The sequence below is a fragment of the Macrosteles quadrilineatus genome, unplaced genomic scaffold (assembly GCF_028750875.1).
Source record: "Macrosteles quadrilineatus isolate MER2022 unplaced genomic scaffold, UCM_ALF_1.0 Scaffold_4__1_contigs__length_99947679, whole genome shotgun sequence".
In the NCBI taxonomy this organism is placed as follows: Eukaryota; Metazoa; Arthropoda; class Insecta; order Hemiptera; family Cicadellidae; genus Macrosteles; species Macrosteles quadrilineatus.
The window spans coordinates 52580698-52604907 of record NW_026542597.1 but is presented as its reverse complement, the minus strand read 5'-3'; the positions used below and the strand labels follow the sequence as shown (position 1 = coordinate 52604907).

At 30.7% G+C, this 24210-nt stretch overlaps 1 protein-coding gene and 1 non-coding gene across 4 annotated transcripts in view; both read right to left on the bottom strand.

Annotated features, from left to right (window-relative positions):
• Positions 1 to 24210, bottom strand: part of LOC128991595 (rho GTPase-activating protein 7) — a 298481-nt gene that overhangs the window by 131552 nt on the left and 142719 nt on the right. The gene's annotated exons all lie outside the window — the stretch shown is intronic.
• Positions 17080 to 17152, bottom strand: Trnaf-gaa (transfer RNA phenylalanine (anticodon GAA)). The gene has a single exon. It is a non-coding gene; the product is annotated as a tRNA-Phe (tRNA).

Sequence of the window (24210 nt, the reverse complement as noted above, 5' to 3'; positions counted from 1 at the left end):
CACTTTGCTTAAAATGTGAAGTGGAAAATTAATGTAAAACTCAAATTGTAATTCTAGATTTGTAATTAAGAATAAAAACCCTTGAACAAAAGCAGGTTTTATCGGGAAATTTCAGGCTGAAACATAAGATAAAATAATTAACCGAGCTCATCCACGCGTACATCTCTGATACCGTACAATACAGACACAACACAGGCCTCACACTGCGCCCATCGCGTCTAGATTCAATTACTATTCATTTCCGGCTTATATAGGAACTCCAGTCGAATAATAATCTCAAAATCAATATTGACAAAATCACCAACATATTGTCGAATGCTTTGTACAGTAATTTACAAATTATAAATAATGTATAATAATTGTGAAAAAACTCTTGAATGTGTCAAATATTACTGTTTTAAATGTTCATAATTATAACCAATATAATATTAGTAGGCCCTAGTAGGAAAAATATTTTAGTAAAGCTGATAAAATTAAATACGCTTTACTGTAGTTTGATAAGAAAACAATTATTATAAAGAATAAAAGCTGACTTTTTCACGTGTTATAATTAAAACCTTTAACAAAATAAATTATTATTCTTTTAAAGTAAAAAAATATAATCGGAAAATTAAAAACACTATGAAAACAAAGCATAATGCGCTTGATAAAATACACAGTAGTCATTTGACGGAGAGCGCCTTCATTCTACAGGACGCAATGTAGCTACAGTAAGCGAATTGCATATCCTCACCAAGGCGCTACTCCAACACACAAAATTATAATACTGTAAGTTATTGTAGTCTGACGTTGTTTAAAACTTGAAATACGGGGTTTTTACTGGAAACATAAATTATTAGTAGGATTAAGGATGTATTTTTTTACATAGCTATTAGAATAGTATCTTCATTGAATTACATAAATCACCAACTAACAACCTCGTTTATAAAAATGTAGGTAATTGTACCGTGGACAGGGCTTTGTATTAATATAATTTTTTGCTAAATGTTAAGTATTAGGTACTTATAAAGTATTCGAAAATGAAAGATGATATTTGTATATCGAACACCAATTGTTTTTTTTTCATTTACTTACTCCAATAAGTGCACGTTGAAACTAAGTCCTTCACTTTGGAAATTTAATTACGAGGAAAATATTAATTTGTTAATTAAACTAAAAAAAACCCTCAAGTTGAAATTGCAAAATAAATAGTCTTGCACAAGTTACACAGTAACATTTTTAAGTCAACTCAGATATGTCTATTCAAGAATTGTTTAAATTAAGCTTCTCGGCTAAGTTTCGCCATGTTATTTGTAAATAGGCCTAGGCAATCGTTAACTCCTTAAATACTTAAATTTAAATACTCTACCAAAGTAGCTTAAAAATGTAAGAACAAAATATATATTGAATCCAAAAATATAATAGCATATTTAGGGTTTAGGTTTTATGTAAAAGAAAGTATATTTAATAGTATTTTACTCAACTTGATCGTATGGAAAAAAAATGTAAACATTTGACCTTGGCCCATTCAACAGAAGCATTTCCGAAACCAATTTAACTTGGTAATTACCCTCTCAACTTGCCAATGACACTGCACAAAATTTATTCACCGACGCAACACATTGGAAACTGGCTATTTATTGAAAATATTTTAAACCGAAACATTATTATATAACCAAATATGTTATATTAACCGTCCTGTACATTACCTACTTTGAATAAGGTAGGATTCTGGTAATACTGTACAATGTTAGGTTTGTATACATCTTTCAGAACAGTGATCTTGTAGGTGATTCATATCAATTTATGAGAGTTTGTTAATTAAATTATAGTTCCTGAAAAAAATTAAGGTTACATATATTTTAAGCATTGACTTTGTTGCATGCTAGGTACGAATTTACTGAAGTTGACACTATATCTAACATGATCTACAAAGTAAAAAGTTGTTCTATTTAGTCCTATTACGACCTCATAATATTCAGAATATGTAAGGTGCAATTTTAACTGATAATTATTTTCTATAGTCATTCAATTACAATATTTATAGAGAAGATTGTACTTTTAATATTAAAACTTTTAAGATTAAACAATGGTTTGAATGTATACGTTTTAATTATTTATATGCAATATTTCTCCTCATATAGCAGTCGATACAGATAAATAGAAACTATAAACAAAACTTTGAACATAGTTGCACAATACTGTTTGACCTTAGGGAATACCCTAACCATGTGGAGTTTGATTGAAAACATATGTTACTTTTACGTCCCGGAAATTAAAAGAAATCTTGATAGTTTAGCAGTTAGCATTGGTTGAAATTGTAAGAGACAGATATTTCATAAACATGATACTAAATGTTATTTTTTGGAAAGACAATTACATAAAACATAGTAAGTTTAGTTTCGTGTTATCTAAAACTAAATACGCTTACCAAAAGGCATTGGAAACAGTTTAAACTGAAAATACCTTGACCCCATTCAACATTGGCGTTTCCCGAGCCAATTTAACTTTACTAATTGCCGATACGGTTGTCAATGGCACCGGAGTGAATGTATACGACTGTTGAAACTGAAGTTAGCTACTTTACAACTATACACGACCGAACATGTTCAAACATGATTGAACCTCACTCTACACGACCGTGAACAATCTTTGCTAGAGTTGACGCTTTGGTGAAACATTACAATCACGTTGCGCATTTCCATGAGTAAATGTAACTGAAATTCAGTAGATATTAATTAACTACCAAGTAAGATTGTGTTAGGTCAATTATCAATCAACTTCAAATACTTTAAAAAGTCTATATTACATGGCACTGTTAAATTTCTTCGCACACACACAAACTCATCTCACTGACGTATATTGATAAAGTAAAATTGGCTTAAGCTATTGAAATTTGTTTCTGAAACTTTCAACACCAATAGGAGTTAAGAATGAATACATTTTTTTTTTTTTTGTCTTGAATCGAACCTGATGACCGGTGTAACTGGGCGTAATCGATATAAAACCTGGTATACGACGATAGAATATACTAACTCTTTGTAAAGGTTTTGAGTGTACAGATTTGTATATATAAGAGTGTTGAAAAACATTTATATCAAGCCGTGTAATAACATAAACACACATGGACTTACTATGGGCGTAGCGAAACATTGCATGAAATGCATGCCTAACTACAAATTAAAAAAAACACTAAATACATTAATTAGAAAATAAACCTTTTTGTCCATCTCCTGGTAGGCAGTCTTTGAATTGCATATACAACAGTTGACAGAATATAAACACGTTTTACAACACTACGCAGTTCAGCTATCTTAGAAACTATTTAAATATTCAAAGACGCATTTACAAAATAACCTCATAAACCGTCTGGTCGAGACGTGTATTGCAAGGCCCTGCCGTGACAGGTAATTTCCTGACTTGACAACAATTGTTTGCTTACAGTTTGTTTTTATTGCCAAATATCTTGAAACAATAATGGCATGTTTTTAAACTGCGGATAAAAAAAACGAACAAATATTTACCTAAGGGGTGCAAAAAGATTACATGTCCAGACGATTGAAAAATAATGAAATTATGATATGTCATTAAGTTAGGCGTAAACCTTAGATTAAATGGTTAGAGACCAGGTAAGACCATGGGTAAGTGATGAAGATGCACATTTAAAATTTAATATTATGTTGTATGTTGTTTTTTTCTGAATCACTGTGATATAATATATATATAAGGCAATGTAACCTCATACATATTATTTAATATTTTTTTCAATTCTGAACATTTTAACTAAGAAAAATACCATGAAGAATTTCAGATTTTTATCTTACTCCAAAACAAAACTGCGTAAATTTAAAGCGCAAACTCTTATTACAATTTTTAAAGACCTCTAATTGTTATAATTAAATCTAATTGTATATAGGAATACATAGAACTTAAGGTGGACTCAAAACCATCCAAACTATCTGATTCAAAACATGTCTATGGTATAAAAGTCCCATGGTCTAATCACCAACCCTTGGATAAATATTAAAAATGTGTAAAATAATGTTTTAATAAAGTAGTTTTACATAGACTTTATGCATTGAATAACATGATCAACCAATGTAATTTTTTAGTGAAAATTTACAAGATCCACTGTTGAGATCTTGTATGTATCTTTTTCCAATTTGTCTCATAAATAATTAGTAATCTTAAACACAACACAGCAACAACTATAATATACTCGTTGAATACGCAACGACCGGTTTAAAGGATTAAATGTTTACTACAACTGAGCTTTAAAAAGTTAACCTCTTGCAAGTTTACAGGAAATGCTGCAAAGTTCAACAAACGTTGCTGAAGTGGTTTGATTGTGGAGGAGGGGGAGAAAGGATTAATTAATTACCAAAGCCATTCATGCGATGAACCGATTTACACGAACTGTATTATTTATCAACCTAAGGGAACAACTGCATACGCGTATGATTGATTAAACAATATTATAATTGCATAGTTTTATGGAAAAAATATAACTGACTTTGACAACTAATGCTTTATTAAGTTCTTTATGCATTTTTGAGTGAAAATGACTGTGTACCCTGGGAAACCCCTTCTATAGCATACAAATTATATTTAAATGTCCAAATCTTCGACATTACAAAAACCTGTCAACTTCATCGCAGAGTTATATTGTATTGTCGTATTTGCAATTCATTCACCGTTGTTAAACCGCTAACTTTGGTTAAATTAATATCTTGAAATCTGATAACAGTATTTAAATGTTGGTTTATCATTAATTATAACTTAAATATTTATCGGAAAACGTTTGCATCCGTAGGTGTAATTCAATTTTGAGTTGGATGTTTTGCTAAATAGCTTTACGAATAACCAATTCACATAAGATAAATAGACTAACAGCAGGTAAATTTAGAATTTGAAAACAGTTTATATAATGTACTAATTGAAAATGCAATAAGCTTGAAAATAAACTGAGGCTCCCACGAGAATACTAATACGACAAAGTTTTGCATCATGCTTTAGAAGTTTGAGGTGTTCGTGGTATTAAGTAACACTTTTTATTTTTTATGTGGGACATCTTTTTATCTTAATCTTAATCTTTTTATCTCAATTTTTATCATGCAACAGCTTGCGTATCTTTTGTACAGTTTTTGTCCTAGGACGCTAGGCACGAGCCCGAAATTATTGTTTTTCACATTACTTCACGCTAGACATGTTGCGGCATTATCACTTAGATAAAATCCATTGGTGATTTGGCAGGATTTGAACCCGGGACCTCGGTGACCGAAGTCCCACGCTCTAACCACTACACCAGCTCGCTTCCCCATCGTTTGGACAGTACACCAATAAATATTTGACCTAAGCAAGATATTTTCCTCAGGGACAACCATGAATGGAAGATTAATCGCTGGGAGGTGTTAAATGAGGGTGTACATTACTCTAACTACCCTGAGTCTGCAGCGTCATGGCTACATCTTGGGACACATCAGCCTGTAGTGGTCCCAACGGAACTATTACTACAGAAGTAACAGCTTTATTGTGTGCTATTACATGGCTGTAACGCCTGTAACACGCTAAGAACTCAGATGTAAAGAATACTAAGCACATAAGTATACTTATGTTAGTTCCTGTTTAAGACACACAGGTTACCTGACTTGGTTATTTGACTGATTTTCGTTTCTAGTCTAATTCAAATTATAGTTAAAAAAATTCTATTGATTTGAAAAGAAATCTCAAACAAATCATTTATATTTAATCAGCGGACTCAAAATAAGTTACTTCCTATTTTTGCTATATTTTTATTTTATGTTATTTAATATCTATTTATTTCAGACAATTGTTTGTTACTTTTCCATTTTTTTGATACCATTTAAAAGTAAATTATACTACAAATATTTTCACAGAAGTAAAAAATCTCAGTAGGTATGTAGATTATTATTCGTTCCACAAAGCATTTGAAAATAATACAACCTACTTCAACTCTTACAATTAATATATTTGGAAAATTATTTACGGATAAGAACTAATCCAAGGAATACCATTTTCTACGGCTCATGGAATCAGACCATATAAATTTTACGTTATTTATTTTTAATTAATTTTTTCGGTAAATGTTTAGGTACCAAAGTGAGTGGCAACAACTGAGGAAACAGATATCTAAACGTCGTTGTGTCTGTAAAGGAAGCTGACATTTGAGATGCGGTGTATTCAGATGTCAGGGATTCCGAGAGAATTGATTTTAATGTCTGACAACCCGTTATGTATTTATCAGTAAACACTTTTAAAATAAAAATAAAATTGTCCTTTAGGATTTTATATTTAACTATCAACCTGTTATGAGTTATTTGTAACTATAATGCAAATAACTATACTCATTTATTTATTTTTTGTAGTTTTATCCACTGAAAATATGAATGAAACCCACTTTCAAGCGCGGCGATGTTAAATAAAAATATAAAAAAATAAAACATAATCAAAAACGATTTTTTGTGTGAACACAAACAAGTTAGTGACATCCTAATCCAAACAGTGCATGACGAATATTCGTGTTGATCTTTGAAACCGCACTAAAACGCAACACTTCCAAAATTAGACGACTTTCAAAATGTCAGTAACGATGATGCATCGCGATGTATTCTCCCACCAAAATGAAACCTTGTTGTGAAAATGCATCACTTTCCCGCCTCGGCACTTTGCGTGGAAAATGTCATTACAACTGTAGAAGCAAAGATATTTTCCCCCGCGAAGAAGCAAACTGAGTTTTTGTGAAAATATATCCAAAGAATACTTCAATTTATAAATTCGTACGCTTTTGAAACAAATAATTGTAACTATTAACCACAATGAGTGAATCTAGCTACTTTAATCTAAAATACTACATAATTGAATGAGTCTAATCTCTATTAGAGTGAAGTCAATAATTGTTAGTACTAATAAACCAGTTACTCAAGATTGAATGTATAACTATATTTCCCCCTCTCTTTTCACTTATTTAATTTTCACCTTTAGTTTGCCACACTTTGATTGTAGGTGGGGGTATCAATATATTGTATAGTAATCGGACTTGTTATAATCGTTTTTGGTTATTTGAATATTTTAGAAACATTCAATTCAGTGACTAAGAACGAAGAAACTTAAACGTATATTTGAAATCCTACAAAATTTTTAATTCCAGAGGATGTCACCAATTTATTTTTTAACCTACTTTATTTAAAAATCTAACGATTAAGCACCTTCAAAGATCGAAATGGGAGTTTATATATCCAATTTAGTTGTTTACTAGGTAATAATTTTCTAGTTTGAAGTCATTTTGTAACACACAGTTTCATTAACTAAGACAGATGATCTGTTTACAGTGCTTGACTGCAATGCTGCTACAAGTGTATCCCATTAGCAGTATGTATCTCTCCCCCCCCTACAACCCCCCAACACTGTGTTAATTAGTGGGTGACGTCATGATATCACACATACATTATCTATGAAATACAGCGATAATCTTGTATGTAAAATGTTGAAGTTCGATATGAATACATACATTTACTGGAATCAGGTATATTTGTCAATATAAAGTAGGGTATACATACACGTGTACTTTAAGTTTATCTGGAGTTCAAAATTTTGATTTAAAAATCCTCGTTTAAGTTGAGAATTAATGAATGCATAATATTGTGCCACACAAACCAGTTGCCAGCAAGCAGCTGAGGAAGAAAATACAGTTTCGTCAATACAAGTAATACATTTAAAGTATTGATAATTCTTCCATACTTTGAGGGAATACATAATGTCTCGACTGAGGATAGTGATTTATTGAAATAAGAATATTTTCCTTGTAATTATTCAAGTTCTGACATCGTTTCTTAGACTTATTCGTTATCTGAACTTTATCATTTGAAATATGTTTCGCAAATGACGAGCTTTCTTTCGTAAGCTATCCAATCCTTACATGACATTATAATGAGCACGTGTTCTCCACTGAGCATCATTATTTTCGAAAGAAACCGTTTTCATATATATTATGTGACTATCGTGTATTTTTAATTTAGAAATAATATTACTACTTCAAAACACTACTCTACTATATAACACTAAATTGTGTGACAGTTTGATTACATTTTTTAATTGGTGTTTGGAATAGGGAATTTGGAACTTACCAATCAATACAAAACTAGATTTAACGTGAAAGACAGTTGACGTACCTGAAAACAAAAAGAATCGTTACAACTTGTTAAAACTTGCAAAATATATGAGAAAACCAACAATCAATTCACATGTTCAAGTCTTTGCGGGTTTGTATTTTTGTTCATGATAACGTTAAACTCTTATCTTCAAACATGAGTCGAAATGATGAAAATGATAACATTTTTAAGTTTAGCTGTTCTTGAACAATAAAAACTCAACATGTGAAAAATTCTGTTCCATACAGATATTTAATGTATTTTCCGAAGCAACGTCTTTAAAGTATCAAGTAAACGTATTTTTAAAACAAAGTCGACAAAAATTAAAAAAAATTTTCTTCTCCAAATGAATATTGATTATAATAAGACTGATATTAACAGTATTGACGTTTTAAAAACAACATAAACATAAAAAGAGGAACAGGCCGTTGGGAAACATACAAATCAACAGTTTGAACGATAATATTTAAAAGAGTGATCATGACGTCAGACGCCTAGAATACCCGCCAATTGACGTTATGCAGCTCTGTTTTGGCGGCAAATGTAACCAGCTGGTGAAAAATAGATAACGTCGTTTGTAGGAGAAACGCGGCGTGTGTACTACGTTATGTGAGAAATATTGCATTGATCTATGTATGGAGGTTTTGATATAGTATTCCTGCCTCCTTATTTTAGTTAATATTGGTAAGATTTATTGATTCCTATAAATATTTAAACGCAGTTTAAATTAAAAATACAAACATATAACACACGGTATTAGAATTTCAAACACGAGCACAAAATACACTTTTACACTTTTTACCTAAATCCCAGACGTCTTTAATATTATTTAAAAACTGTAACTGTACAACTTGTAGTGTTGAATTTTTTTTCGACATAGGAATAACTATATTTCACAAGTTTAAATCATACTTTACAACAAAAATGAGTTACTCAATTAAAAAACAAACCTACAAATAAACCAATGAAATAACAATCATTAATTATTCAATTTTGAACAAATTTTTTTTATAGTCGCTCTCAAATGTTTGAAATAATGATCCATTGTAGCAAAACGACAACAATTCCTTTTAAAAATAGTCTCGTTTCATACAAGCTACTTTCATTCAATAAATGCTGTCCCATTTAGATTCCTAACTCGTCGAAAGCCATGCATGTTTGTTTGTTTGGTAAACGTACCGAAAAGTGTTTTTATGTATCAACTATTTATTTACCAAATACTAACTTTGACTTAAAATCATCGAAAACTCAATTTGAATACACAGACCCTATATAATAAAATGTATATATGCTCGCATAAAATATGTGTATGTCATTGTATTGACAGTAGTGGAAGACTACACGGGTTATTTCTACGATCGTTTTATACAACTTGAGATTATACGAGAATAATTTCCGCTAACTTTAGTTTCAAACAGATATTTCAAACGGAGGAACCCCGTAAAGGCGACACAGCATTCAACACTGAAGACATAATTACTGCAGATACTGTCATCAAGACACACAAAGATGTTCGCTTCCTAATGATGACTGAGACTGAGGCTTGAACTGAACGTAGTCTCGCCACAGAGAATTACTTCGCTCACTTGGCTGTTCCGCTACACTTGCAAATTACATTGGCACTGTATGTTTGTATACGTAAAGTACTTTAGGAGATTTTCACAAAGAAAATCAAATATTTAAACCTTTGCTCAGCTCTTCCTTATTACTTGGTTTCTCGGAATCACTTTAGCTAAGTAAGTAAATAATGTAAATAGTCTCATTTCCAATCCAACGTGGCTCTCACCAAAAGACATAGAATGTAATGAAAAGTAATTTTTTTTTAAAAGCCGAGGTTCTTCGTCTGTGAGCAATTTTAGCAATATTTTCAGTTTATTTGATTCCAATTTCAGGTAGCATGTAGGAATATTTGAGGGAAATGCAGATGGTGAACTGATACACATTGACCAGAATATCTTTGATTTATAACGTAATATTTATAACACCCTTCATAATGAAGAATGTCAAATATAAAGCAGGCCTATTATTTTATATTTTATATTTGTATAATTCAATTTGTGAATAAACAAATTAAACCAACCTCAAACAAAAAGAACGACAATACGAGTTATAAATTAGTGTATTAGATTACCTGGTATGTGCGTATTTTTGTTACCGTATATTATTGGTGAATGAAGATATCACACTGACGTCAACCTGAGTGTACAGATATAACATTGTAATTTTAAACTTTAAGTTTAGCAGGAAAATGCCATAGGTAATTCTTTATGCCTGTTTACGTTGATAAGAAAAATAATGCTCTGAGGGAAAAAATAGCTCTGAAATTGTAAACGTTAGACACAATGCTGTGACAATCATGTTACGCCGAATAATATAATCCCAGATGACCTGACGGTAAATGAAACTCGACGAATGTGACACTACACGTACACTGAAAGGAAAACTACAAAGTAGAAGCCGTGATACGTCTCTCAATAACGAAATAGAGTTTGATAGTCAGGTGGGGCTCCAAAGAGAAGCTATTTCAATCTCTTTACTCCCGCGGCGGATGTCAAAAGTTGTTATGCGGCTTTGACCAGACACGACAAATCTTGCCAGGGCAACAGTGATGTCACAAATGTATGTAGGGTCTGTGATGTCATAAATATACGACATAAATGTGACGTATGACTGTTTACCAGAGAAGTCATAAATTTACGTCATATATGTTTTTATGACAGTGTACCAGTGTCTTCGATCTATTTCATTTCTTTAATGTATGACAGCTTATAGTCATTATCATTATACAGGGTGAGTTTTAAATGAGTCCCTCCCTGTTTTTTTTTTTTTTATTTCTTAAGATATCAACTCCGAACCACATCAGCTCATTTTAGGGTAGTAAGTACTTCATTTTGACTGGGTATAAATTATTGGCCACCATCCGCCATATTGGATACAAAGAAATATTTTCAAGGTGGGGTTGTGGTTGTGACGCATCGTTTCAAACTAGATTTTTACACTGAATAGCCTACAACGCTGCAATCTGTTTTTCAAAATCTTAATCCGTTAAAAAGTAATAAAGCCTTTTTGAAAGTAATTTTTACATTTTATCGACCGAAAATTAATAATTCGTTAAAATGAAGTCAATTTGACCTTACAATGATCAGAGCCTTAACTCTTAATCTTAGTTTTTTTTAGCAAATTTAAAAGATTAGGGGCGAATTCTAACATTGCGTCATATAAAAATGAATACAAAAATTATTTTTGAATACTCCTAACAACTTTTTAATGGATTAATATTTTGAAAACAGATTGCAGCATCGTATATAAAGTAAAAATCAGGTTTGAAACGATGAGTCACAACCCCACCTTTACGCTTGAAAATAATTTTGTTTATCCAATATTGTGTATCCAAGATGGCGGTCAACATTTATCCCAGTCAAAATGAAGTACTTACTACTCTACAATGATCCGACGTGGTACGGAGTTGATATCCAAAGAAATGCAGAAAAAAATAGGGGGGACTCATTTAAAACTCACCCTGTATAACAGAGGCAGTTATACAATAATACGTATTTGAACTAGAACTCAGAAAGATGAGTGTAGAATGTTGTGATAAAGAAAGATGTATTTGCTTTAAAGGCCCTACTGAGTACGACCAGCGGTTTTTGTCACAGCCATTTATTTAAAGCTAGCTGCTGAACCCAATTTAGAAACATCACTGAGATTGGTGATTTTCAGGATCAAACATGTAACCTTATTACTTAGCAAGTACTTCAACCTATCATCAACCCAAATGTATGTTAAACCTGAAATGTATTATGATAGCATTATGATAATGCCAACAGTGCATCAGTGCACGTCATAATTATACTCGCATTGGGCACATCTGAATGTATTACGGTATCAGCAATGGTATAATGAGATTGGGTTGGTAAAATTAGCGATTATAATAAATATATCTTTGGAAATATATAGACCTTTGTAATTCAGTTCAATGGTAAAATTGTAAAAGTGTAATAGTGTTTTTATTTATTCCTATTATGTGAATTAATCTGTGAATTATAATAATGTTTTTTATAAAGTAAAATTGCAAACATATTATTACAATCAATGTATATTACAATTAATAATATTAAAAAAAAATGTTGTAGAAATTAGTTTAGTTTTGAGTAATACAGGTTTTACTAGAGATATGCAGCAAGGCGCGATCAAGGGAGATTCAAATCCTCTAAAGGAAACTTTTGTTGTCAGCGGATTTTATGCGAACAATAAATAAGCACCTTTACTAATATTCTGGAGATAGAGGTATACAATGCAATACTTTATAACTAAGTATACACACAATCACAGTGGTTTCAACATTTACAATCAACATATTATTAGTCCATCGTTTATGACGATTTGTCTTGTTTTAATAAAAATGTATCTATATAAATAAAATTTCTCCTTTAAATTACACGATTTAATTAATATTGTTAAACCTCTGTAACAGAAACTAACTGGGGTAAGTCAAAAATAACAAAATATACATTGCCGATATGAATAGCAAATACAGTACTAAGGAATACAGTATATTTTGCGGGATTTTTGCAACTTTTTATCGCACAACCTGTCCACAAAAAGTTGCATTATTGTATTTTATTTGTGGTTCTGCAATTAAAATTGAAAAATAAACAAGGACACGGATTCAACTCGTACACAGACAGTCTAAAAACACAATGGCAAAGAAAATATATATTTAACCCAAGGATTAACTCATGCATAATTTTTTTTATTGTTATTATTAATCGTTCTAATACATGTGATAAAAAGAACTTACGTAACTTATTTGTGAAATGTTAAGTTTGAGTATCTTTGAAACCACGAGTTAAGACATAAAAAATCCATTCAATGTTTGTAACTTCTTTGGGAAAATATACGACACAGTAATAATTAAGTAACCCTTTAGCGTCTCAGACCCAATTAGATATTATGAATATTTAATTCCTGTAAGATCCACTCAGTAACATCCTTGAGAAGTTCTACTTCGTAATGAGATCTCAATAATTAATTAACTTTTCTTTTCATATAAAACACTTCCGTTGTTACCATCAATAGTTACTTAACTTTAATAAAAGTACGGCTGTAAAAAGTAGATTTAAGTATTTTAGAGTGCAATCAAAGCTTTTTGTGTATATAAAAATTAGAAATAAATTTTGAGAATGTTAATGTTATTTTTAAACGAACAGGAGAAATACCATATTATCAATTTACATTTCTATGTAGGGTAGTCTATAAAAGACCTAAAGTATTTATTTTATTGATTTTTATTCTAAAGTAAATATTTTATTTTATTACTGTTGAGCTAATTTCTATACTGTCTCGATTTTGTTCATCGGAACGTTGAATACAATTTTAACAAATCATAACAACCACAAATTTGTGCCTCCTTCATGTTATGATAAATAGCATTTGCATCTTACAGCATTTCACATCTCATTTCTTGACACCCTGTGAATTTATATCCAAAATATTTCTTACAACAGTTTCTGATAATGAATGCCGAATTGATTTCCCAGTGCTTGTAGAAATTTTTAAAGACCAAATATGGATCTAACAGTTTTTTAAGCGTTAATTGTAGTTACGGTACCTTAATTCATACCGATGATTGACTGAGGAAAGAACACTAAACCAACCCTAAATATCGGTATATTTACTAAATGTTAAATTTGTATATAATCGTATTTATTTTATTAATAGTGCAATTAATGGAGAAATAATCTTATTTTCGGGTATTCATATTTGAAATGGATAATTGTTTGGTGTACCGTTTAAGAAAAATTCAACAAAAGAATGATAATAATGATCATGATGAGATGATCATGGTGACAATAAGAAAATATCACCAAATAATTATTAGATAACAATTACTAACTAACTTCCTTATAACTTTTAATGAAAGTTAAAATAGGAATTTCGTGGAATATCTCTTGAGGTCAACGTACTGTGTTACTGATCACAAATATCCCTTCTGCAAGCGACACTTTTGAAAAGGGTAAAACTTTAAAGGCAATTTTAAAAGCTAAAATAAGGATTCTGAGATCGACTGAGATATTTTCATCAACAAATTAAAAAGGAAGGGTTTCTGACTAGTGATCGAATTAATTCAATGAAGATTACTAAGCTATTAATTAGGGAATACAAATACCTTACTTTATACAAAAAAAATTGTTTTCTTAATTTGCATTACAACAATCATAGATTGTTAGCAAATAGTACAGAAATAAATATATTCTTTATTTAAACTTATCCAAACGAAATGTATATACAATGCAGAGGGTTTCCAAAATATGAACAACTAACTAAAAGTATTCCAATTACGAAATGCCTCAATATGGTAAAAAAACTTTTCTCGAAGTATTGTGACATTTATGCGTGTTTTTAACACAACCGGGATTTTAATGCAATTTTAAATAAACTAATGGTTTGTTTAACATATTTTTATTCCTCCCAATTTTTTTACCAAATTAGAAATGTATACTCGTTTTTTTCATATGTGTACCCGAGTAACGCATCTGAGAAAGAAGTTCGCATAAATAAAGAAGGATTTTCTAGATAAATGTAATTAGTAGGCAACTAACGGAGCCATTGTACTTGGAAATCCATCACACAATTCCAACTACAGCTTTGTGATATAATTCGTTAAACATTGTAATGTTTGGTTTTAACAATACGTAAGTGGGCTAAGAGGTAATTAAAAATGATCACGTACTAATAAACTTGAGTGAATTTCGAATAAATTTATGTTAAACGTTACTTCTTGTGTCAGAGTGCAATATTTCTTTACTGGAAATATTCATTTTAAGAATCTTACGTTTCGAACAGTTTAAAAATGTATAATAAGTAATGATTTAGGTTTGAATGTATGATTATAAACAATAGAAATTAATACTACGACCATTTCATAAAAAATATACAATTACAACTTATAATACATCAATATTTAAAGGTTTGACTCCAATATAAAATGGCAAAACAAACAGAGAAGATTTATGTTAAGTTAAAAACCCATTGATTTTCATAAATAATTATTTGTAAAATTAAGAGATTTCACAAAAACAGTGCCTATACTGTAATAAAAAGGCTGGCATCTCACTTCGTAAAATGGTTTGTTTTCCGAAGTAAAACAGACAAAAACCTCTGATATTAAAACAGATTTAATCAAGTGTTGCAGTAAAAATCTCCTCCGTGCCTCTTTGCTCGGTCTAAACCACGTTGTAATCTTTACAACTATGTTAAAAGAGATCAACGTGTCAATAGAAACAATTAAACTAGAACAATTTAATAATCATATAATTGTTTGTAAAATAATATCTCAGTTATTATACTTTAAGTTGCAGACCTTGGTACAACAAATGTCATGTAGTTCATAATATACATATTTATTTTAGTGGATTATAAGAATAGAATAACAGAGTAATTAATACAAAAAATACGAATTTATTGTAACAACACTTTTACACAGTTTTTTTTTTTACTTCTTTTTAGGTAAATAGAACAAACCACAAAGAAATCAGATGACTGGAATATTCAAATATTTTTTGCTACTCAGGCGTACCAATATCCTAGAAAATGGTAGGTTCGTTGATTTACTAGCAAGAATTCAAGACTTGTGATAGTAAGCTAGGGTAAAAAGTTAAATATTTACTTACTACCAAATAGGCACTAATCATAATTTTAGTCGGTAAAAAGGTATTATGTTCCAACATAATACATTATGTAGAACAATTTTCTAAACTTAGAGTGCACATACGAGGGTAAAGTTTTGTCATTTACATACAAAATTTCAGCTGCCGAGCAAACTTAGCTCCTCTTTGTCACTTAAATAATCAACGAGTGCTCGTATGTCTTAGATCAGGCGTTTGAAAATACAATACACACACTATAATGATCATTTTATTACAATGTTGCTTTTAAATACAATATAATTGTTTACTCTGAATAAAAGCAGTATATCCTGTTCAACTGGATAGTATACAAACACATCTGTTTCGAAAAAAGATTCTTTTTTGCTTTGTTACATTCGAAAAGGTATTTATATTATTAAATTTTTTTAATACAACACAACTAAGTATTTAACACATTTCAGGATAGCAGTTGATTTTATACAATGATGTAACGTGTATACTCAGTAAATGTGTGAATACAATTTTAGAAAAATAAGACTGACATCAACAACGAACATGATAAATTGTTTTCACACTATATTGTCAAGGGAAACATTGACATAATAAATTATCCTGTTGCAACTGATATATTCGTCTTTGATAGTGGATCCAACACTTTGTTTGAATAAATATTTGAGTTTCAATAATGAATACTATTTCATACAATTATGTTAATGATAATTGTTATGATAGGTGCGTTCTTTAAGAGCCGTGTGTGGAATTTTAATAACAATAACAATAACAGGTCTAATAAACAAATCATTTTAAAAATTGTAAAATATGAAAATGTTATTTTTTATAAATGTTTTATCAATGTAAAATTAATGTACCAATACCTCAGTCACATATACATATTTAAGGCTTTGTCATACATTGATCTGTTATAAATAATAAGGTTTTGGTAGCTTAATTTATACGGATTCTGAGCCAAATGTAATTATTGAAAACTATTCTACGTGGTTTACGATCCGACACTTTAAATACTTTTGCATTATTTAGAGGTAGGAAAAGTATTTTTTAGCAAAGACAAAAAAATGTCTATCCCCCTAGCTCCTTAAGATTTACAACAAATATAAATGCTGTTGCATATGCATATGGAAATGAAATATCGTTTTATATAACAAAATACTTATTTTCATTTTATGTAAAGGAAATTCCTGATAATACATATATATTATTAAAACGTCCACTGTGATTTTATTTTTCAAAAAAGAAAAACATTTACTTCAGATATAAAATGAAACTGCCGAAACCCGGGATCGAACCAGGGACCTTTAGATCTTCAGTCTAACGCTCTCCCAACTGAGCTATTTCGGCACTGATAACATTTCTAACCTTTGTGATAAGGTGAATAAGGCATTCAAAGGCGGGTATAACGTCGAATATTGATTTTTTTTATTTAGATATCTATTCATGTATACACAAATCAAAAGTTATCCCTGCGAGTTCATTCTATTTTAAAATTAGTTTTAAAGAATTCATCACATGTTCCCTTAAAAACTTTAAAGTTTTAAATTTTGTTGGTACTAAATACATTGCAATAAACTACATCTCTTGTTGTTTTATTTATATTGACAAAGTCAGTAAATAACTACTAAATCGTTGATACTATTTGCAGAAATTACATTAAAAAATCTAAACTATAACATGCAGGCTACGTATATTTTTAGTAAAATGTACAACGTCAGTCTCGTTATATTTTTTCTACAATAAAACTTAGAGACCATACACGTACGAACATTATAAAAATTGGTAATGTTTTAGAAGAAGGTAACATTTAAACATACAGTAATGAGATAATAAGCTAGGAATGTGTTTGCAACAGCAAACCAATTTAGATATCTAACCAGTTTCTGCAGCGTGAAAACATTCCAACAATTTAATAGAATGTCTTATATTCTTTGGGAATTTGTCTAATTACTAGACTGGCAGTTTAAACGTGTTAAACAGTAGGCTAGTTTAGAATCTTTGTGTTTTCTCTTCCTCTAAGTACTATCATTATTATTCTTTTACGTGTTTTAAATTAATTATTCTTTCCAAAATGTATCACGCTTTAAACATTTTTAAGGCAGTGTTCCATAATTACTTACAACGTTTAACCAAAGCAAAAATGTTAAGGGAACAAAATAATGTCAGATAGTTTCAGTTAGTTTACGAAATGTTATCCTGACAAATATCAATTGCCATACGCAATATAATCAAAAGAACGTGTTGGCTATGTTCCTCACAAATATAACTAAACAAGTTTCACCCTCTTCAAATCTCAACTTCCAATCTGCACGCTCTGTTATATTATACCCGATTTCCATCATTATCATTATTATTATTCGTAAATGTTTTTTAAGTGACAAAGACATTTTAAAATAAGAAAAATACATGTATCTAATTATCTTCTAGTTAAGAGGCTATAAATTGACTTTTATAAATAGTTTCTCGACGAGTTCAAAGTGTGGGAAGGATAACTACAAAGGGAATGTGTGCTCTGCCCGTCACTTCAAGTAGCAGTGGCGTTAATATTAGATTGCTCGTTTAAGGCAAGTGTCTGCTTCGAAGAGTTCACACAAACATTACGGATAGAAGGTTATAATTGTAAATTGAAAATTTAATTAGGATGTGTGGAGGGGTATAGAATTCGCATAGTTTTGAACTTCAATAAGTCATACATTTTATTATAGATAAAACTGTTTCGAACGACATAACACCTGTTTTGAATTACCTTTTTATGTAGATAGCTAATTGAAATTGCTAATTGATCCGGTACGTACATTAACTGATCTAACTATGAAAAAATTAAAATACTCTATGAAAAATCGTACCCATTGTAATATTCATGACGATAACGTTCTTTAATTCGTATTAACTCTGAATAATACACTAAACTAAGTTGCTTATGGTTACGAATATCACAGATAATAAATCTTCATATTCCTCTAATTGGTGAACTGAATAATCGATCAGTACATATTCTACGATGGTACCAATTCATGATACTGCTTACTGATTCTACTACCAAACATGCTACCACAATGCCAAATATACCATCGCAACCAACATGACAAACCTTATAAGATGTTTTATTAACAGTGGTTACAAAATAAACGTACTTTCCAATTTTCCCAAATTGCAAGGCAAGTTTTATATAAATTAAAAAAATAATAACCGTGTATAAAATACGATTTTTCAAAAGAGGATTATCTTTAACATAAACAAGTGTGACTTAGAGTTAACGTTAAGTACACTAAGGTCTGTTTACGTAAATGAGACAATAGGCCAGCTCATTAGGGAGTGAGCTATCAATGGGGCTATGCTGATGTACAGAGTGTATTGTATAGTTTTGCACCAGTGATGCGTTATCTCTCATCCTTGAGGGAGCAAAGTCAATAGGTAATTCATACAGCCATGACGACGTAGAACTTCAAAATCTATACTACTAGTGGAACCCCGTCGAAATCGACGGTTAATCTTGAGGTTTTATGTAAATTCAGCTAACTGTGTTGGATAGAGTGAAGTCATTAAAATCTTAGTTATATGAAGGGAGGGTAAGCAATAATAAGTATGATGATTGTGTTCCCAAAAAAACATGATTGATGAATTCGTTGAACACAATATTTCTTACCTTTCTTTTTATCGGCTTTAGGTTGCCCAAAAGGTTTTTTAGGAGTCTTATAATTGTTTGTTCATGGGTTTGTTTCATACCAAAGCCACTTTCACTATATGGGAGAATGAGTTCATATAATTAGTCTATTATGTTATGGAAAGAGTCAATATTTATTACTAACCACTAATTCCATCTGCTTTAGGAAAATCATTCAGATTGTATCCGGATTTATAAGTAAATCTTCATCTTTTTTTGATAAAAATATCTGATTCTCCAGAAAGCAGTAACATTCTTACTTCGATCTCAGCAATTTTAAATCCTTCTCTTGTCACATCGACCCATGTATTTAATCATCCTGTTCTTACTTGATAATTCATTACTTATGGGGTAGTTTTGCCTTGGCCATATAGATCACATAAAGCTGTGCATGTATTTCGTGGATTGGAATGAACCATAATTGTAGGAAATTTTATCACAAATCTTGAAAATTTGCGGAACCAAATCCATAACCTAGTCCAGCATTGGTAACAAACTATGCAAATGCGATGAGATGTGATGACACTGTTGTGTTTCCGAATGTTTTGCATGTAGTGAGGTTTAGATGCGTTGTTCAACCTACATGTGTACATCAAAGTAAAAACTGTGTATAAATTTTTTTTAATACCTGAATTTACATTAGTTCACCTACTTTACCAAAACCATAGACTTCGTAGTTAGTCTATTCCAAAACTTGAACACAGCTCTCATCCTCAACGTACTCATCTATGACACAATTTTCAACCCGATTATCAAAAACTGTTATACCAATAAATGAATCTCAGGTGTTCTTTCTTGAATTTAAAAATAAATGGTGATTGAAAGTAGGAAAAAAGGCAAGTGCCAACCTTACAATATGTATAAGCTAACCCGATAAGGAATAGTTATATAGTTCACCTACTTTACCAAAACCATAGACTTCGTAGTTAGTCTATTCCAAAACTTGAACACAGCTCTCATCCTCAACGTACTCATCTATGACACAATTTTCAACCCGATTATCAAAAACTGTTATACCAATAAATGAATCTCAGGTGTTCTTTCTTGAATTTAAAAATAAATGGTGATTGAAAGTAGGAAAAAAAGGCAAGTGCCAACCTTACAATATGTATAAGCTAACCCGATAAGGAATAGTTATATGTTCCTTTGAAATTGATAAGTCACACTTATTTCATAATTTAAAATTTTCTAAGAGCAATAAAGCATAGATTTTTGAACAAAACATTTCAAACGTATCATAAATTCATCATTTTGTTGAAACTATAAAAAACTTGCCATGCAGTGGAGAAGCCATTTAAAATCATAAATAATAATGTAAACATTTAATTTTGACAGTTTCAGTAGACCTTTGAATACAATTTTAATATTAACAGCTGGTTCATTAAAAGTTGTGTAAAACTATCCATATGGTCGAAATGTAAACAAAATTGCAGAGTGAACTTAAAAGGCCTCTGGGGCAGAGGCCCAAGGAAATTTACATCGTTTCTCTTTTGAGGGCTCACCTACAGACCAATACCTTTCTTTAGACACCCCTACCAAGTTTCTACGCCCAGCCGTTCTCTCAAATTAGCTGTGACAAAAACCTTGTTTTCCTCCATAAGAATAACATGGGATGGGAATTTAAAGGCAACTGGGGCAGAGCCCCGAGGGAATTCACCATGTTTCTCTTTTGATGGCTCATCTACAGACCAAGACCTTTCTTTAGACACCTCTACTGAGTTTCTACGCCCAGCCGTTCTCTCAAAATAGCTGTGACAAAGAAAAACAGTTTCAAATTAATATATAGATTATATAAAAATCTAAAGGTGTCTGTCTGTATGTGTGTTACTAATAGGTGCAAAAATTACTGAACCAACTGGGCTTAAATTTTACAAAAATATAGCTACCATATCAAGGACCATTATAGGACTATTCACGTTTCGATACTGACTGTAGGCTTTGCCCCTTAAGGACTGTTCACACCGGCGTAGCCAGACGTATTAATACTTTTTAGAAATACGTAGCTGACGTAGCTCTTAATGTAATTCATAGAGAGTGTTCACACCGGCGTATTAATACGTGAGCTACGGAAGCTACGGCGCTGCCGCTACGCCGGCTAGCTACGCGTAGCTCGCATAGCCGAATACGCGCATGCGCACTAGCACACCGGGCTGTTCTCCGCCACCCTCCCTACACCTCATAATTAATTTATTAGTGGTAAATGTTGGACTATAACATAAACATTCACTTAAAAAATTATTAAATCGCATTAATCTATTACATTCAGATTAGACTATAACATAACAATCTTAAGACAACTTTATATGATCAATTTAATACTTCATCATACGATTACCTAATGTACACTTTTTTTTGTTTATGCTTGCAAATTTCCTGATAAAAAACAATGTCTCTCTTAATATGGTTTATTATGGTTCATATAGTGGGCTGACATTTTTGAAACATTAATGAATTATATCTAGACATAGGTCTTACTTACACCATAGACTATTTTATTATGTAATCCTTATGGATGAGCAAAATTATTGCATGCTTTCTGTATATATTTTTTAATATTATAATATAGCGCAAATCTTATAGCCTACTATATACGGCCTAAAATTAGAGTGAAATATTTTTGTCAACATTAACACATTAATCAACAGACTTTTCATGGTACTATAAAAGCTGCAATTAAACCGTGGCAATCTTAACTGAAATTCATGAAACACTAATGAAAATAAACAATAAATTAACAAATATAAACAAAATGTAAAATAATATAATGAAATAAACAAACAAAAGCCGGCTACGTAGCCGTCAGACGTAGCTGCGGTGTGAACAGTGCACGGGCGACGTATTAATACACCAAATACGTCTGCAGACGTCTTGCTACGCCGGTGTGAACAGGCCTTTTGGCTTTAAAAGTTCTGAGGTGAACATTTTAATAGTAAATATTGATTGGTCTCCATGGCTGCGATGAGAACACTAACAATGTTTGTTTACATTTGATTTGACATTTAAATGTAAACAAGAATAACTGCTAAACTGCATATTTCACAATTTCAGACAGCTGATACAAAGAAATTAAATATAATATTTTTTATAACCGTGAGGTAGGTTTATTTCAATCTAACCTTTTATCATGGATTATTTATTCTAAAACTATGTAAATGATTGTAGAAAAAAAGATTCTATAACCGATGCTGTATCAACTCCGGCTCTGCTTTGGATTTTTTAAAGCGTCTAAGTTATGAAAATAATGTTATTGATATGTTTTCATGGAAACAGTATGCAAATTACAATGAATAGATGTTTTGTATGGATTTGGAGGCTACTTTAAATAAATTCTAACTGCTTAACATGTGTTAGATTAACTTAACATAACTTGCACATCACATTGTTTTTTATATGTATATTTAGGTAAATTAAGTTTTTTTGTTTTTTACAGCATTTATTTCTGGTTCAATGTAGACAAGGTAAATTAAGTTATTGTGTTTTGCTAAATGTTTAAATTAAACTAAAGAATATCATCAATAACTAAATTGTATATCGTTGATTTTTGTTTTCTAAAATCTGTTGTATGTGTGTAACTATATTTAATTATCAAATGGTCATACAAAATACTCTTATTTTATCTTAACATAGCTTTCAGTTCACATTTACTTTATTTGATTCATTTATTATTTTTGTTTTGCCACACCACTTATTAAATTAAACCAATTAAAATATAATAAAACTAAGCAGTACACCGTGTTCTTTTGTTTCTAAAATCAATGAAATATCTGTTACTATGTTTACTTAGTGGTAAGTGTGAAAATGTAAAGGCAATGGACGATGGAACTGATTAAAAGAACTGGTTTGTATATTAAGTTGTTTGTTGATATTTTTGTAGAGTAGAATCAGAGATGCAATGAAACGTATACTGTATTTGCTATTACATTTTTTAGTCCTCGATGCTTTGATAACCATATTAGTTTTGTCTGCTGTCTTTAATACTAAATTATTTGTTTAAATTATTATAGTACCTATAGATATAGTTTTTTTAATATTTCAAAAGACTGTATTTTTAAGGCACAGCAATATTTCTAAAGTTTATAACAGCTGACTTAGTTTTGCTAATGATTTATTGTGAGTGACGAAACTGAAGATGGAAGGATTTGTGATTTAATATAAAGAAGAGTGAAATTTAAAAAAAAAAATGTTCATTTAAATTTAATAATTAGTATTTTTGCAACTTCAAAATTAAAATTTAAAATGTCAATAATAAATTAAAAGATATGTAACTAAGGGAGATGAAGGTAAATCATGTATGTCAAAGTTTTACTCAAAGATTTGGACAGTTTTTATCATATCAGCCTACACAAGATTTAAAATTAATCAAAACCAAAATGGTGATATCCACTACTTACCAGATTTAAAAGTCATAGTTTAAACGTTTCTATTAAGGCCATAAAAGTTGAATTTTGCTTCTAAAAGCGTTGGCGGATGTGTAACTGGTAGGCTATGCAACAGATGTAAAGATTAAAATGTTTCTATTTTGTGTCCTCTTCCCGTTGCAAAGCACGGGTACAACAGCTAGTACATAATAACAATAATAACAACCGGAGAAAACAGTATATGTTTTCATAACAAGAGTGAAAATATTAGATATTTGAGACCATGTTTGAAGTGCATTTTTCGAGCACTGTATAGACGAGAATATGTATAGACCCACTTACACTCGTGTTTTGAACGTTACTTATCACAATACAACAAAGAC